The sequence below is a fragment of the Prionailurus viverrinus genome, chromosome D1 (assembly GCF_022837055.1).
Source record: "Prionailurus viverrinus isolate Anna chromosome D1, UM_Priviv_1.0, whole genome shotgun sequence".
In the NCBI taxonomy this organism is placed as follows: domain Eukaryota; kingdom Metazoa; phylum Chordata; class Mammalia; order Carnivora; family Felidae; genus Prionailurus; species Prionailurus viverrinus.
Window position 1 is genome coordinate 18302282 of NC_062570.1, and position 12739 is coordinate 18315020.

The 12739-nt window shown below is 47.1% G+C and overlaps 1 protein-coding gene across 1 annotated transcript in view; it reads left to right on the top strand.

Moving 5' to 3' along the window:
* Positions 1-12739, top strand: part of GRIK4 (glutamate ionotropic receptor kainate type subunit 4) — a 305096-nt gene that overhangs the window by 160407 nt on the left and 131950 nt on the right. The window lies entirely within an intron of this gene.

Here is a 12739-nt window from a genome sequence, read left to right on the forward strand (position 1 = left end):
CAGCTCACCTCCTTGGCACAGAGTATCAATAATTAGAGTCAGCGGGGTGTGACGGAATGAAGCCCAGGAGATGGGGAGTGGGGGGAATTAAAGCAGAGGAACAGAAGCCAACCAGAGAGGCAGGGCATTCTAGAAACATGGAAGTCCAGGAGCTACTGGGATTCTCATCTCAACAACTCTTAGCCTCGGGAGGGTGGGAATTGGGGGAGTCTAATGCCTCCATCCAAATGCCACCAGCTACCTAGCATCGAGTCCTCTGATGGATGTGTCTTCTCTGTAGGTCCAGTTACTGGCCTGCAGTCCAACCATGGATTATCAGACCCTTAATGCTAACTCAGAGGTAGGACAGCCGGGCCACAAAAGTACACATCGTGCGAGGTTAGAACCGGATGCACCTACAGAGGCTGCCTTTGCCGAATCCCCTTCCTACTGAGTCAGGTTGGAGAACCAGCTTTGCCACACACGGTGTGCTCTTCAACAAGCATGGGGCCTTGGTTTCCTTATCTGTAAAGTGGGGATAGGAACAGATATGTCATAGAGTTGCATGACTTAATCTACACGGAGGCGTTTTGAAACTGTAAAAGACTAAGAAATAGGCAAGGTTGTGGCGAAGGATGGACACTCAGTAGAAGGAACCTCAGAGAACTGGTTTTTTAAAAAATGTTATAACTTTACTCTGAAATGATTATAGATTCACAGGAGTTGCAAAGATAGTACAGAGAGGTACCATGTACCTTCGACTGAGTTTCCTCCGGTGGTTACATCTGACATAATTGCGGTGTGATTACCAAAACCAGGATATCAAAATATCCAGTCTATCAAACCTGTGTAGATACATGTAAATCCCACTGTAACCAAAACGACCCCATCTCATCACCCGAAGAGCTCCCTCGTGCCGCCATTTTGTCTCACCCGCCACCCTCCCTCCCACCATGTCTAACCCTTCACAACCCCTAATCTGTTCTCCATTTCTACAGTTGTATAATTCCGAGAGTGTTACATAAACGGAATCATGCAGCGTATGACCTTTTTCACTCAGTGTGATGCCCTTGAGACCATCCAAGTTGCATGAATCAATAGTTCGTTCCTTTTTATTGCTGAATCGCATTTTTCGGTGTAGACGTACCACGGTTTGCTTAACCATCCACCTGCTGAGAGACATTTTGGTTGTTTCCACTTTCTGACGGTTACAAACAGAGCTGTCATAAACAATCATTCAGAGAAGAGGTTTATTTTCTTTTATAAATGCGTGGATGTCGAGATCACTTAGCTCGGTGGCCCCTTCATGCAGACGTGCATTTGACCACCTCTTGTGTAACAGGGACCGGGCCAGGCATTAGGGAGGAAAATGAGAATAAGAAACCAAGCCTGCCTTGGGAAAACTCGAAGTACCTACTGCAGTGCAAAGGGGTAACTTCTAGTAGATGTGTAGACAAAGCACTCTAGATCCTGGAACAGGGGCCACTTGCTCAATGTGGGACAGGCAGGACATGCTTCACCAAAGAAGAGGCCTTTAGGCTATGCCTTAAAGGGGGTTAAAGGTTTTTTCTAGATTAAAAAAGGAAGAGCGTTCTGCCTAAGAAACAGCATATCCACGTCTCTGGAGATTTGAAAGGACATGGCAAGTCCAGGAAACAGTGAGTCACTTCAGACTTACTGCCTGCTCCAGGATGGGCATGTTGGCTAATTACTGTTCATTTATCTATTTACATCCATCCTTGAAAGTTACTTATGGAGAGGATTTAAGGCAGATGTCAATGAATTTTAAGATCCCTGCTAGGTTGGGGAGCAGAACACGACATCTACAGGTTTGACTCTTAAATCTTAAAGTGAGAAAGGCTCTGGAGGAGTTACAACCTTCTCAGCCAACATATGTGATGGGCGGTCTAGGGGATCGTGCAGTGTCCCTCCTGGATTTAGGGACCTGCTTTCCTGAAATGTCCTGCCCGGTTGAGGAGATGCCGGCTCACAGAGACAGGCTGGGACTCTGTGATCTGTATTCTTTTCCAGCTGTATGTAGGTTCTTATGAAGAGCCCTTTGTCGGGGCTGCTGTGGAATTGCTACCCCTGAAGCATGCTGAGGCCTTTGCTCTCAGAGTCGAGACATTTTGGAGGAATCGAGTGTGGCTTCTTTTCTGGTATAGGGACTCCCTCAACCCAGGCTTGCCGGAAAGCCACTCAGCGTTTCCCAGTTCACCACCCCCACCAAACTGCCCACTCTGTTGTTGGAATTTTTTTTTTTTCAATGCTTAATTCTTTATTTAAAGAGAGAGCACAGTGGGGGAGGGACAGACAGAGAGACGGAGACTCAGAATCCGAAACAGGCTCCAGGCTCTGAGCTGTCAGCGCAGGGCCTGACGCAGGGCTCGAACTCTCGAACCGCGAGATCTTGACCAAAACCAAAGTTGGACGCTTAACTGACAGAGCCACCCAGGCGCCCCCTGTGGTTGGAATTTTTAATGGAGTCCTAGCATACGTATGGAAGACCACACGAATCATAGGTGCACAGATTAGTGAATGTTTTTCAGGTGAGTGCACCTGTGTAAGCAGCACCCAGGACCAGCATTAGAACACGACCAGCACCCCAGTCCCTCTCATGCCCCCTCCCAGTGACTACCGGGCAAAATGCAGAACAGAAAGAATTTCTTTGTTTGCTTATTTATTTTTTTCCTATCCAGCACTGCTGCTGTAAATCACGGCATTAACATGTAAAAAGGGAGAAAAGGATCAGACTATTCCCAGAGCAATGCAGAAGCACTTGCTTAAAGTAAGGAGGCATCTGGGGGAGCCCGGGGAAGTTGGCAGCAGAGTAAAGGGAGATGAAAGTACAATCGGGTTCCATCTGGGGAGCTGGGAAGTGAAGGGAAGAAGAGGGAAGAGGCAAGCCAGGGGCTGCCTCATGCACCCCAGCCAGGGGTGCCCCCCACATTAGGCAGCCACGTCAGCAAAGGAGGACAAAGTTAGGTAGCAAGTCATAGCCGTGACTTAGCAGATGGAAGGAGGCCAGTCATTTGGAATATGAGTTCCCAGGACAGTCACCAGAACAAGGTGGAGTTGCTTGGCTTGGAGATTTTTAAGAACGCGTCACCCACGCTATGTACTGCCACTGCCTCTTTTCAGGACTGATAATAATGAGTGTGACGATTTATCTAGTGGAAAAAAAGCACAGGCCTGTGAAGTCAGGAGACCCAGGTCTGTGCCCCACTCTGCTTTATACGCTGTGTGGCTTTGGGGGGGGAGTCACGCTGACTCTCTGAGCCCGTTTTCTCCTTTGTAAAAAAAAAAATGGGGATGATAAAACCTCACAAGTTTGTTGTGAGGATAAGTCAAAACTGCATTGTAAATTGAAAAGTACTGTGTGTTTTTAAGGCATTGTATTTGTTTTATATATAACGCTGTGATACTTGCAGCTTTCAAAGAGCTTTCTTTTCTTCGGGGGGCCCGAAACTGAATGTGATGAGCTCTGGGAACATGCCTCAGTCAGAGAGTTCTTTGAACCTGGAATTAACAGGACTCATGCCGTTTGTAAGTTTGCAAGGAAAAATTAAAAAAAAAATTATATCTGTACGAATGATGATGGCTGAATAACATTCAAGAAAATAGGAGCAGAGCCATTGCAAGAATCAGTGGGAGAATATTCTGGAAGCCTCTCGTTAGTGCTTTGGCTTTCTAGAAAGGACAGGCCCCTATTAAGAGTAAAGAAACTATTTGTAAGTGCATTCTTCCTGCCTAGTTGCAGTTGAAGCCTTGGAACAGAGAGGGAGGGGCTTTGTACAGAGAGAATGAGTTCCCTCCGTGTTTCTCACATCCCTTTCCCCCACATACACATGCCGCCTGGACTTTAATACTTCTATATGCCTTCTCTGAATTCCTCGGGGATAACCATCATGGCCCAGCTCTCTGAATTCTGCCACAGTGATGCAGCAGGTGCTCAGATTAGCTTTTTGAAAGCTACCACCATGAGCTGGAAAAGCATGGGCCTTGACATTAGGCAGATGTGATTTAGCACTCTAGTTTGACCAGCTACCGGCTGTGTGATCCTGTGCAGGTGACTTAACCTTTCTGAGCCTCAGACAGCTCATCTGTAGGTGGACGCTCGTAATACCTGCCTCTGGAGATGATAACCACATAGCAACCGCCTCACAATACAAGTTTCGTAAAGAGAAGGTATTATTTTTAGAAGTCCTATTTACGCTTCCCATGTGTTAAAAAGAACAGGAGATACTTATCTGCTACCCAGCCTCTAGTGGCCTGTAATAGTGACTCCTGTAATGCCAGGTTATTTATTTCCAAGGGATGAATAGAACTAGGTTAGTTATTATACACGGCTGAACTGACCAGAGTAGGGTTTGTTTGTGTTGGTAATTACTGAGTAATTGATCAGGTTGTCATACTTCATTCCCTTCTAGGCATTAAGAAGGCCGATGGATACTTCCATTTTTAGTTTTTTGAGGAACTGCCATACTGTTTTCCAGATGGCTACACCAGTTACGTTCCCACCAACAGTGCGTGAGGGTTCCAATTTCTCCATCTCCTCACCACCACTTGTTATTTCTTACCTTTTTTTGTTTCTAGCCATTCTGACAGGTGTGAGTTGGTACCTCATTGTGGTTCTGCTTTCGCATTTCCCTGGTGATCAGTGATGATTGAGCATCTTTGCATGTGTCTGTTGCCTATCTAATTACCGTATGGGGCAATAATTCTACTTCTGTCCATATTTACCCAACAAAAGTGAAAACTCCAGTTCAAAAAGATATACACACCCTCTATGTTTATTGCAGCATTATTCCCAACAGCTAAGATATGGAAGTAACCCAGTGTCCATCGATGGATAAGTAGATAAAGAAGATTGTGTGTGTGTGTGTGTGTGTGTGTGTGTGTGTGTGTGTGTGTGTGTGTGAGTGATGGAATATTACTCAGCCATAAAAATGATGAGGTCTTGCCATTTGTGAGAACACAGATAGGCCTAGAGGGTATGATGCTAAGTGAAAATAAGTCAGACAGAAACAAATACTACATGATTTTATTCGTATGTGGAATCTAAAAAACAAATCAACAACAACAACAAAAGCAGAGACTCAGATATAGAGCAGAAACTCATGGTTGCCAGAGGAGACAAGGGTGGGGGGATGGGTGAAATGTGTGAAGGGGATTAAGAGGTACAGACTTCCAGTTACGAAAAAAATTTACATCATAGGGATGAAAAGTACAGCATGGGGAATATAGTCAATAATATTATAATAACTTTTTATGGTGACAGATGGTGACTACCCTTCTCGTGGTGAGCATTTCATAAAATATATTATTGTCAAAGCACTGTGCTATACACTTGAAACTAATGTAATATTATATGTCAACTACATTTCCATGAAAAAATAAATGAAAATTAAAATTTTTTTTAATTTAAAAAAAGAAGGCTGGTTGATTTAGGGCATCTGTAATAAATGAATTCGATTGACTGCTCTAGATTTGATCAGTTGATTACCCATCATAAGAGCCGGGAGAAAAATATCCATCATGAATCAAACTTCTAAACCATCAATTTAGTTGACCCTATAGAAAGCCGTTTTTTCTCTCTGTCGGGGTCTGAGCAGCAGGCGAGTGAGTGTGCCAGTCCCGAGCTTTGGGGGCCAGGGGTGACTGACACAGGGAAGGAAGTGAGCCAGAGCTAGCTGGACAGGAGGACCATGCAGCTACCATGGACAGAGCCAGGGAGGCCTGGACAGGTCCAGGGAAGAGCCAGGTCTGGTGGTACAGCAGAGGCCGAGGCTCACTGAAGGAGTGACAGTGAGATGTCAGGCAATGAGAGAGACACTTCAGCGAGATGGGAGAGACCAGGGTATAGGGGCAGACCCTCTCCTGAACAGAGGAGGGTGTCATTGGTGGGAAATTTATAGATGTTAGAGGCACAGAGTTGTAGCAAACAGCAAAACAGATGTCCGGGGCTTTTATTTACACATCTATTTCAGAATGAGATTTGGGATAGTTTGTACTGGGGTCAGAGGTTTGGTGAAACAGCTTCTTGCCCTGGTTCTGGTTCTGATGGGTCGGGATGTAGTCCCAACAAAGCAAATCTCTAATGAACAGGTGGGAACAGGCCTCTGCAGGTACCTGGCTAACGTGGGAGCCCAGGGCAGAGGAGTGGTAACTTCATAACTTTAAAACTTTAATGGAAAACTACGAGCCAGGATGTTCATTTGGCCAGAGATCAGGACGGGAACCAGAAGGAAGCAAGTCCTGGCAGGTAGACCAAAGGGAGGGTGAGAGTCCAGACCCAACCAGGGAACAGAGCAGGGCAAACAAGAAAATTACTTGGCATTAATTACATTCACAATGTCATACAACCATCATCACTGTTTCTAAAACTTTTTTTTTTTTTATCACCCCAGACAGGAACTCTGTACCCATTATGTAGTAGCTTTTCATCCCCCTCCCCCCAGCCCCGGGTAACCTCTTACAGGTTCTCTGTCTCTGTGCCTTAGCCTTTCCTCGATATTTCATACAAGTGGAATCATACAATATTTGTCCTTTTGTGTCTGGCTCATTTCACCAGCACACTGTTTTCTAGGTTCATCCATGTTATGGCAGGCATCACAGCTTTATTTTTTTTACTTTTTTTTTATGTGGGAAAATACACAAAACATAAAATTTACCATTTTAGCCCCTTTTAAGTATACCACTTAGTAGAAATAAGTACACTCACATTGACGTCGTCGCTATCTGTCTCCAGAACTATTTTCAGCTAGCTGAACTGAAAGTTCACGCACCTACTGAACAATGACTCCCCATCCTTTCTTCCCCCCACCACCCTGCCCTGACCACTGGCAACCATTGTTCTTTCTGTTGCTATGAATGTGCCTGTCCTAAGTACCTCTCCAAGTGGAATTATACAATATTTGTCCTTTTGTGTATGACTTACTTCACATGGTGTAACGTCTTCAAGGTTCATTCATGTGTCAGAATTTCCTTCCTTTTTAAGACTGAATAACGTTCCATTGTATGTGTAGACCATTCTGTTTATCCATTCATCCATCAGCCGATACTAGGGTTCCTCAATTTTCTGGCTGTTGGAGATAATACTGCTATGAACGTGAGTATATAAATATCTGTTTGAGTCCCCGCATCCAGTCGTGTTGGGTATAAGCCGAGGAATGGAATTGCCAGATCAAATGGAAATTCTATGCTTCATTTTTGAGGAGCCCCCCAAATATTTTCCAGAGTGGCTGCACCATTTTTCATCCCTGCCAGCAATGTGTGAGAGTTCCAGTTCCTCCACATCCTTACCAACACTTGTTATTTATTTATTTATTTATTTATTTATTTATTTATTTATTTATTTATTTCCTTTTTAATAATCACCATCCTCATGGGTGTGAAATGGTCAGATGTGTTTCTTATTTCTCTCTGGAGTTTGCAAATCAAAAGAAGCAAGGCTTCTTTGTTGAAGAATGGCTGAAGTTGAGAGTCCTACTGATTAAGAAGCTTTGTGAGGAGAGAAAGTAGCCAGTGTGTTAAGAACCCAGTCAGAACTGGTGAAAACCCCCAGGTCAGGAGCTTTCTGGCTGTGTGCCCCCTGAAGCTCTTGGGGACCTCAGTTTCTTCATGTGTACAGCGGGAATAATAATATCCGTCTCAAAAATTTCGGGTGAGATTAAAAATCAGCTATTGATAACACTTTGCATCTGGTAGGGCATACCAACTGCCATAACAGATAAACCCTTAAATCTCCTGGCTTTTACACAACGGAACTATATTTCTCATTCAACTCAAGCCCCCAGAGGGTGTTCCTGATAAGTGGGCAGCCTTCCATAATGTTGTTTGAGGGCCTAGGCTTCTTCCGGCTTGTAAAAATGTCCTCCTAGTGGCCTGGGACGGGAGAAAAACATGGCGGATCAGACACAGGAGGCTGTGAGAGCGACACACAGTATTTCTCCTTATGATTCCATTGGCTAGCACCCCGTCACATGCCTGCACCTACCTGCCTACCTGCCAGCAGGGTACTGTGCACCCAAGCAGATGAGGAAACGGGTTTGGTGATCCGTTAGCCACACCGCCACATTATTAAATTATTAATCATTGTCACACGTCTCTTTCACGTGTGCTGGAAAAACGATTAGCGTGCGAAGCCCTGGCAAGTCTGTTTACGGGACAACTGATCGTGCACGTGGAAGTCTGACTAGCACCTAGTCATAAGGGTGTCAGCTCCCTTAGAACTAAAAGGGTCGGCCCCTGGAGCGCGTGTCCAGGATGGCGGTCCCGTCTGGCACCTCCAGGTGGGGGCACGCTCGGGACTGTTACGGATTCGCCGAGCTCGTTCCCCTCTGGAGTCTGGAAGGAGTCTCTGTCCTCCACTCGGCCTCGGGCTTTGGCAGAGGAACCACTGTTCGGCAAGACTGATGGAAATTCGGACAGAGGACGCGAGGAATTAAGGGCCTTTGGGCAAAGCCCAGTTGGCCGCTGAGACAGCAGAGATGCCGTCTGAAGAGAGGAGGTGAAGGAGGAGGCACTGTTTGAGCTAATAAATCTGGAGGGATTACCAGCTACTAATGAACCCAGGGAGATTTGCAATCACCGCCTAATAGAAAAGATAAAATCACCCTAATCTGTTGCCAGAGACTACAGATGGGCCCGGTGCCAAAGGAAGGAGCTGCAGCCTCTGGGGAGAAGCGTAGAGAGTTAAGGTTAAGGGTCACGAGTGGTGAAATGTCAGTGAAAGGCAGGAAATAGTCGGGCCCTGGGCTGGCAGGTGTCGGTGGCATGGCTAGCTGGGTGCCGTGATCACCGACGCACTGTGGTGCCCCAGGCCGGGCCTAAACCTTGGTGCTCCTGGTCCCACCATTGTGCCGGAGGGCAGACTGCCATTTGTGGGGTGTAGAGAGAGGCCACGGCCACCGCAGAGTTCTTCCCTTGGGGAATCTAGAGAGAAGGGGCTGGGTGCTGGCCGTGCCATGTTGGGAGACATGGGGAGGGTTTGCAGCGGCAGGAGCCTTGACGTCAGATAGAGGACAGGCCAGAGAAGCAGCTATGACTTCTAGTTATAGCCCTGCTGTGAACTAGCTGAGTGACACAGCAGTAATGATGGTTGACTTAGTGAATACCTTCCACACTCAAGGCTCTGTCATTAGTGCTTCTCAGTTATTCTCTCACGTAAACCTCAAGACCATTCAAGAAGAAGGCACTGCTTTATTCCCATTGTACGGATGAGCTAGCGGAGGCTCCTAAAACTCAAGGTGGTGGAGCCAGGTCATGATCCCAGGTGGTTCTAGCTCTTAACCACTTCATTCTATCACATTTGTGCCCCCCGTCGGACTTCACTTCCTCATCTATAAAATGATGAGGTTGTGGGCACCTGGGTGGCTCCGTGGTTGAGCGGCCAACTTCGGCTCAGGTCATGACCTCACAGTTGGTGGGTTCGAGCCCCGCGTCGGGCTCTGTGCTGACAGCTGGGAGCCTGGAGCCTGCTTCGGATTCCGTGTCTCCCTCTTTCTCTGCCCCTTCTCCACTCACGCTCTGTCTCTCAACATAAATAAATAAGTAAACAAACAAACATTAAAAAACATTTTTAATGATGAAGTTGTATTAGGTGATCTCTCGGGGTCTTTCCAGCTCTGAACTTGTTTTATCCTACACCCTGCCAGGGGCATTCCACATCACAGCACCCTCAGATCGAGAATGTTTCCTGGAGGTGAGGGAGAATGACCATGAACTTGGAGGGCCCGCATGGCCCACGAGAGCAGTTTCTGTTCAGCCAACAGCTCCTCAGCTTCCCAAAGAGTAGCCAGGTCCCAATGAGTCCTTGCAAGGAATAACCCTTCTAAGCCCCTGTCTCTGTCTTGTTTGGGCAGAATGAATATATGCAGCCAGTTTTTCTCCTCCGAGTTCATTTTTACTGTCAAGCAGACCAAGCCTGTGTTTATTCTTCTAAAGGTCTATCAGAGAGATTAAGGAATTGGAATTGCTGAAATGATTACAGAAAGGGGAGCCAGGGCAGACAGGGAGGAAGAAAACCATTGATTCCACAGCAAGTGCTCACCGTCCGTCCCTTCCGATCCTTGCCTTGGTGAGCCAACCCTCCCTGTCTTTTTTCAGATCTTACTTAAATGTCACTTCCTCAGGGGGTTCTCCCCTGATACCTTCCCAGCACCCTGTGTTCTGTTCACAGAACATATTTGTGAAGGACATGGAACTCCTCAGCGGGCTGCCAGTAAACATTATTCCCTTCCCTTCCTTCTTTCCCGCTTCTCTGTTGGGTATGTCCATCCTTAAACCTCAGTGTCCCAACTTTTTGCCTCTAGTTTTATCAGAGCTAATATCAGAAACATTTCACAATTGGCTTCTCACCTGGTTAGAATGACAGTTCCCACGGTGCTCAAACGTCTTCTGTATCTTTAGTCTTTTACCAAAAGCACACACCATACAGGTGCACACACATGCACACACACATGCACACACAGAGCTAGCCAGCAGCTAACAATCCATCAGTCCGACAACTGTCTAGTGGCAGAGCAATTGATTCTAAAGTGTAGTTCATTGTAAAATTATTAAGTCAATCTATATACTTCACCTTTATTGAGCCTTCTAGAAGAACTACCCTGCATAATACAGTACACTTTGGTGAATAAATATGTTTTTAGTGTAACTAGGAAAAGAGTAATGGAGTGGAAGCTCCCCATGTGTCTGTCTGAACCTCCATGGTACCACCCCCATCCAAGGCCAACCCTATGACGTAGCGGGTCCGGCAGTATCGAATGTCTCCTGGGCACACACGTGGGTATGCCAGTGTCTTAAGGAGAAGCTCTTAACTCCAAAATTGTGCTCTCTGGCTGCTGACCCCCCTGTGCCTGCACTCTGAGCTAGGTTGCTGGTACGGAGGGGGTGTATTCAGAAAGAGGAATGGCAGGGAGAATTGGAAGGAGATTTAGGAGGTATTGACTGAAGAATTATTCGTTGCAATTGCACTTGGGGAGACTGTGGCTGACTGCTGGAAGCCCCTTGGCCCGAGTTATAGGATTATAAAGTGGTTAGTGATTCGTGATTTAGCAACTTACCTTTGGAAAATGCTAAAATCGACTAGACTTATTCGGCAGAGATTTATTAAGTGCCTACTGTATGCTGGGGAATCCAAGCAACCGCGTGGTGGGGCTTGAAGAGCTCTGTTTGTAAGTGCGAGGTATGGAAGGCCAGAGGAAGGAGCATTTGGTGCTTCTTCAGAAGCGTGAAGAAAGGTTTACAGATATGGCTTCCTTTCATCGTGTTTTAAAGGATGGTGAGAAATAAGAATGGCTGAGGGATACGTAGGCAGAGGTAAGGCATGAGTCTGAGCAAGGGTGTGGTGGCAGCAATGCGGCTGGAGCGAGGGAGTGGGGTGGAGACAGATGGAACCAGAGCCAGCAAAGCCAGGTTTGGGTCAGATGACGTCCCATCTGCCCCGCAGAGTTGATGGACTTTTTAGCATTGGCGTTGGCATTGGCAGGCCCAGGATCTTGTCTTGGCCGTCCCACCAACTGACCATGCGTGTACCCTTGAACAAGTCCTTCCTCCCCTGGCAATAAACTAGAGGGTCTCCAGAGATCTCTCGACTCTGAAATGCTGTTGACTTCATGGATTGGACTCCATTTATATGATAATGGCTGAGTGACTCCTCCTGGCCAGCATGTTTACCACGTGAAGTAGGTGATTTTCCTCCACACGGCTTTTCAGTGTCTCTGTCCGCCTTGCATATCTCTCCCGTGCCCTCCACAGGCCAGGTCCCCACAGTGGGACCGAGCACCCCTGACTCTTGAGCTGTGCGGCTCTCTTACTTCCCCTTGCCCGGAAGTAGCCATCCTGTCCCCTGTGCCCAGCCTGCTTCCCCAATGGATGACGGGCCTCCCCGGTCTCAAAACTCAGTTTGTGCCAATATGGTAATGGACGAGGATAGCATCGAATTTGGGGACCTTTGAGAGCATCTAGCTAAATCTTGTCATTTCACAGTTGGGGACATAACTGAGGAGGGAGTTATGACTCACCTGAGCTCTCCTAGTAAGAGCCAGGAGTGGGGACCAGAGGTCCCCCGGCCCAGAGGCCCACACGTTCACTGGATCAGCACTGACGGAGGACTCACTGTGTCAGGGATGCAACAATGAATAAAGTTCCGTCGTCGAGGGGGTCACACTAGATGGGGAGATAAACCCAAGTAAATTATTGTAAGTTAACAGGTTAAATAAAGTGAGGAAGATATTCCCAGGGCGTTATGGGACCATCAAACAAGGCGCCCTTGGCCTAGCCCGACAGGTTCAGGGAAAGCTTCCTGGAGGAGGCTGCACCCCAGGGGCCTTTAAAGAATCTCTGGGGATTAGCCAGGTGGCGAAGGGGGATGGGCAGGACGTTCTATCTAAATGAAGGATACACACAGTTTAATGCCTTAGACAACATTTGCTTTTTAACCAAGGCCTTAACCAAGGAAGCAGATAATGTGGAAAATTGTGAAGTTGGTGAGGAAGGTATTTTGGGGTGGGGAGAACCTTTCAGAGCCTTCATTCCTCACGCAGGCAGCCAGCTTTGCTGTCCTGTGTAAGGCGGGCGGAGAGGGGAGGTTGAGTCCCAAGTGGACCCGAGTTAACACCTCGAGTGTGGACGTAGCTTGTCACACATGCCTGAGACACTTGAGGCTCACGTGGATAGCTGTCAACAGTTGTCCCCCTGCAAGGTGATGTCCCCCCCGCTGACCTAAGGAGAGAAGTGAAGCCAGGGCTGCCTG